This window comes from Pinus tabuliformis, chromosome 7, assembly GCF_031772625.1.
Source record: "Pinus tabuliformis cultivar Carrire ecotype Pingquan chromosome 7, CPIR1, whole genome shotgun sequence".
Lineage (NCBI taxonomy): Eukaryota > Viridiplantae > Streptophyta > Pinopsida > Pinales > Pinaceae > Pinus > Pinus tabuliformis.
In genome coordinates, this window is record NC_142293.1 from 478,221,582 (window position 1) to 478,227,451 (window position 5,870).

Consider the following 5,870-nt stretch of genomic DNA (forward strand, 5'->3'; position numbering starts at 1 on the left):
GTAAACTGTTATAAGCATAGAACATACCATAAACTTAACATGGTATCAGAGCTGAGGTGAAGACAAAGCCCGAGCAAGACCAAGAGCAATCATCGAAGAGAATATTGGCAAGGCTATCCTAAAAGAACTATGGGGTCCTCAACACTCTTTCCTGCTGAAGACAAGCTCTATGGAAAGCTATCTATCACGGATGGAAAGATGTCTATCGATCTAACCCTTGAGAATCAAGGAGTGTTGGATCATGTGAGAGGCAATATTGTTGAGCCTTCATCAAATGCATCCGCTGCTGCCTGGAACAAATGAAAAAATGGAGAAGTCAATAACAATAGAATATCATCGGGACTCTATCGACAAGCACTTGGTGGCCTACTTCTCCTGAACTGGACACACTCCAAGGAAATCTACGATAGACTGGTGAGTTTATTTAAAGTTAATGATGCAACTCAAGTTTGGTTTCTTAGAATAATAAGCTGAGGGGAATCAAGAAGGGTAAAGATGAAAGTATCCAAGCATACTTCTTAAGAATCATCGAGATCAAGAACGATCTCCTATATCTATTGGGGAAACCATTACTGAGAGAGAAATGGCTACTCACAACTCTCGGAGGATTACCATCTGAATGGTATGTGTTCAGGACTACTCTTCTGAACAATAATGTAATTCCTAGTTTCGAGGAATTAATGGCTAGATGCATTCAAGAAGAAACAAGGGAAGAAGTGCAAGAAATGCCCATGCCTAAAGGTCCTCCTGCTGCCTTTTCTTCTCATGCAAAGAAAAGAAATAATTCCGGGACTAAATCAAAAGGAAATGCTGGACCTAAGGCTAGAAGAAAATGACGATGTTACATTTGCGATAAAGCAAGTCACTATGTATGAGATCATGAGCATCATGACGAATGAGATCATGGACATAAAGGGCAACATGAGATCATGGACATATAGGATAGCATGATGACGATGCACACTAGTTTGCGCAGCATTATGATGGATAAAATCATGGACATGGGCAGCATGATGATAATCATGATTAGAGAAGCATGGTACATATGTAGTAGTGGTGCAACTCAAAATCCCTCTGATGGCAATCAAACGAATGAAAATTCAATAGCAAAGGTAAGAGGAGAGTTGGGAATCAAGGAAGAGGACAAGCATTCAAGAAGGCTAGAAATTTCTAGGATGTATTAAATGCACCTGACCTCAAAAGGAACCTAGTGTCCATCTTGGCAATGGAAGACAAAGGCTACAAGGTAACCTTCAGCAATGGAAAGGTATGTATATGGAAAAATAATGTTAAAGATGCCTTTACTCTTGGGTTTAGTGTTGATTCATTATATCAGGTCGATGAAATTCTGCTTGGGTCATGTCTTGTGACACAACTCTTCATTCGAACTTTGGCATCGAAGGTTTGCCCACCTTCATTATAAAGCTCTACTTGATGTAAGACAGATGGTAACAGGGATGCCCGAATTCCAAGTAAAGAAAGAAGGTGTATGTATGGGATGTGCCAAAGGAAAGCTCAAAAGGGGACCATTCCCCTCAAGCCAAAGCAAGACCTCAATATATTACAGTTGGTTCACTTAGGCACATCTGAGGCTAGCATTAAGAGGGAGACTACTACACCACGTACTCCTGAGTAGAATAGTGTGGTGGGAAGGAAGAATCGCACGATTGTGGAAGTTGTACGGGTCATGCTACATGATCAAAGACTTCCGAAGTTTCTATGGGCTGAACTACAACACACCACCATATATGTTACAAAATCGATGCCCTCATCAAGCATTGGGTTCCAAGACTCCTGAAGAAAAGTTCACCGCAAGGTGAACAATCTTCCGACTTTGAGGAGCTCTCAAGAAGCGACACCAGGGAACCAAAAGAAAATGATGATGAATCAATGCCTGATGTAGAAGAACCCATGGATCGATTGATCCTCCTCCATATGAGCCTTCCTCTTCTAGGAAGAGGCCTTCATGGCTTAAGGGGTTACTTTGACTTGATGAAGGTTGCAAGACATGCTGAACCCTCAGAAAACCCCCGTGAAAGTAAGAAATTCAATAGGTATCAAGGATACCTGACCATCATGAGCACGATCATACAAAATGAGCCTTCGTCATTCTCAGATGTCGTCAAGCATCAGTATGGAAGGATGCTATGACCGAAGAATATGAGTCTATCATAATGATGTTTGGGAAGTAGTTCCCTACCCCAGGACAAGAATGTTGTTACTTCCAAATGGCTTTACAAGATAAAGCATGCAACAGATGGAAGCACGGAAAGTATAAGGCTCGTATAGACTATGATGAGATATTTGCACCTGTTGCCAGATATACGACCATCCGCTCGATCATAGCCCTTGCCGCTTCACAAGGATGGAACCTACATCAGATGGATGTGAAGACTGCGTTCTTGCATGGCTCGATCAAAGAAGAGGTCTACGTGGAGCAACCCGAAGGATTTGAGATTTATGATCGAAAATCTCATGTATGCAGGTTGAAAAAAAAAAACTCTCTATGGGCTGAAGCAAGCACCCCGAGCATGGTATGAGAGGATCGATAGCTACTTGATGAAGCTGGGATTCACTATGAGTAAGCCGATCCTAACCTTTACTTTAAGGTTGAAGATGACAAGCCTCTCATACTGGTATTGTATGTGGATGACCTCTTTCTAACAGGTGCAAACCCTCTCATTCACAAATGTAAGAGGGAGATGGCTGAATCTGAATTTGAAATGAAGGACCAAGGACTTGAAGTGTGGCAGAAGCCAAGGGAAATTTTCCTATCTCAAGGAAAATATGTGGTAAATATATTGGAAAGATTCGGTATGATGGACTGCAAGCCTGTGACTACCTCGAGGATCTTAACTTTTAGAAGTTTTATGTGGTAGTGATGCCGGACAGACTTGGGAAATGCCTCTGAGTTTCAAAAACTCATTCGCATTGATGTTCTTGGTGAAACCTCGTCCAAACATATGTTTTGCAGTTAGCATTGTGAGCTCATATTTGGTTGAGCCTCACTGGATTGATGCCAGGAATCTTCTGAGATGTCTTCAAGACACAATCTCTCATGGATTAAGATACACTGCCGGAGATGTGAGACTACTTGGATATACTAATGTTGATTGGGGAAGGAAGTGTGGTGGACTGTAAGAGCACTTCCGGGTACTGTTTCACCTTGAGATCTGCTTCGATATCATGGATGAGCAGGAAGCAGAAGTCGGTGGCTTTGAGCACTGCCGAAGCAGGATATATTGTTGCTAGCATAACCTCGTGTGAGGAAGTCTGGTTGCGAAATCTCTTCAGTGAGCTGTTTGGATTTACATTGGATACCACTGTGATTCTATTGTAACAACCAGAGGTGGGATTCAATTATTGAGGAATCCCATATTCGTCAATTGCTCTAGCAGATAGACATCATCTGGGATATGGTAAGTCGATGAGCAAGGAAGCTCCATCACATTAAGATGATGTACAGGTTGATACACCTTGTCAAAGCCCCGAGGAAGATCTAATCTGTGATTTTCCCAAACGACTTGGAGTCGGCAAGAAACCCTTGTACAAGGGTCCTGCATGTTGCATACATTGAGCTCTGGGAGCTCTGAGGGCTTGCGGTTCCTACTGGAGCAACATATGACCACAGGGTGACTCACCCTCCCCTGGTGGCGCACACTGGAACAAGATGATTTGCTCTCTTGTGGGACAAGATGATTCGCTCTCTTGTGGAACAGGATGATTCGCTCTCCTGTGTAGCAGGATGATTTGTTCTCCTGTGAGGCCTAGATTGATGTGTTCTCCATGGCAGCCTGGATTGATGTGTTCTCCGTGGCAATTGTAGCAGGATTGATGTGTTCTCGTGTGAGAGGCCTGGATTGATGTGTTCTCCATGGCAATTGTAGCAGGATTGATGTGTTCTCCTGTGAGGACAGGATTGATTAGTTCTTCTGTCGAGGCATCCTACCCATGCAGTCTGGTCTGGGACTCATGGGAAGTGTCAGTGTGAGATGATTCTTCTTCAAAACCCTGTTTTGAAGAAGAAATCATTAAATGTATTTTTTAGAATATGTATCAAATTCTCCACTTCTTCAAAGGGCAGCAGCAGCTTCCTCAGCTCCTATCTCTGCAAAAGCACAAACAAAAGAAAACAAAACATCATCAGCAATCAGAGGCAAAGCAAGTTACAAGCTATTTGAATAGGTCTCACTGGAAATCCCAAACAAAATTCATTGTCACAGCTATTGAATCAAAGATTGTTGTTAGCGCTGGGAATGCCCTGCGTCTTATTGATCAACAGAATGTGATCCAAGGTGATTTTGTGCCTGTTAGTGGTGACTCTGTGAGTAATATGTCTTTGAGGCAAGTTCTGCAAGAACACAAGGAGAAGAGAGGCATTATAAGGCCTCGAGTTATTGAATATTGCCATTGAGAAAACAGGCTATGCTAGCGAGGTTGTTATTGGCATGGATGTAGCTGCTTCCGAGTTTTACACTGAGAAGGATCATGCAGTTCATTTTACACAGGAATTTGAATCTCTTTATACCAATGGACCTGTAGGTGGCGGTGGCATCAGGTCTTTCACTGCCATTGCAAATAAAGTATGGACTTTGTATGAGCAAGTATCCATTGCAGCTTTGGACTGTGGGCATTTGGAAATTGCAAAGGAATACATTCAAATTCTTTTGAAGAAGTTTCCAGACAGTACCAAAGTAGGTAGGCTGGAAGGAATGTCGTTTGAGGCTAAAGGATCCTGGACACGAGCAGACAAAGTTTACTCAGGCCTATTGGAAAAGCATCCATTGGAAAAGCATGGAGGGAACTTGCAGACTTATACATTTCTCTTCAAATGTGTAAGCAGGCAGCTTTTTGTTTTGAAGAGCTAATACTTGCTCAACCATCAAATCCATTCTTTCACTTATCATATGCTGAGGTGCTTTATACACTTGGCGGTCATGAAAATTTTAAATCGGCAAAAAATAAAAAGAATATTATGCTGTGGCTATCGACTTGAGTGGGGGAAGAAATACTCGAGCTCTGTATGGTGTGTGCTTGTGTGGAGCGGCCATCAATCAAATAACGAAGGGCCGTGGTAAAGATGAAAAAGAAGGCTCAGAGTTACACTTTCTTGTAGCGGCCTCTTTAGTTAAGAATTATAAACAAGAATCTCCTGACAAGGCCCCTTTAGTCATTTCTGCTCTTGAACAGATGAAGGCCTTTTCCATCGTAGTTGTCATTGAACATCAAATGGAAGCCTGCAATTTTTATAATTCATTACTTTTTTTGTCTTTGCGGAAGGATAATGGTATACTTTATCTCATATATTTTCTTCGAGATTCCTCTGCCGCAGCAGCTCTCTCCTCGCCCTTTTGAGGATTTACAATCCACATGCTCTATAAAAATCGAGACAAATCAAATCAACTCAATTCAAACACCACCTATAAATACAAAAGCTAATCAGATTCAAGAGATTCCTCAGGATTTAGTATAAGAAAGGATCGAGATTTCATTTTTCGAGGGCATTATAAAAGATTTTCTGTTTCATTCGATATCGATTGTGTAGTGAATAGCTTGGTCGAATAGGTCTTGGAAGGGAGTCAGCCAATGGATCTCGAGAAGCATCCTTCAGGCATCGTTCCCACCCTCCAGAATATAGTGTCCACTGTAAACTTGGATTGCAAATTGGACTTGAAAGCCATTTCTCTTCAAGCTCGAAATGCAGAGTACAATCTCAAGCGTTTTGCAGCAGTCATAATGAAAATAAGGGAGCCCAAAACTACAGCACTGATATTTGCATCAGGGAAGATGGCACAAATGTTTATATTGGATATCGAGGAAGCAAAATCCTAATGAGGGGCTGAAACAATGTACGATGTGGATCTGAATTG

The 5,870-nt window shown here is 42.0% G+C and overlaps 1 pseudogene; it reads left to right on the forward strand.

Annotated features, from left to right (window-relative positions):
• Positions 1 to 4,448: 4,448 nt before the first annotated feature.
• On the forward strand, positions 4,449 to 5,355 carry LOC149248051 (uncharacterized; annotated as a pseudogene).
• The last annotated feature ends 515 nt before the right edge of the window (positions 5,356 to 5,870 follow it).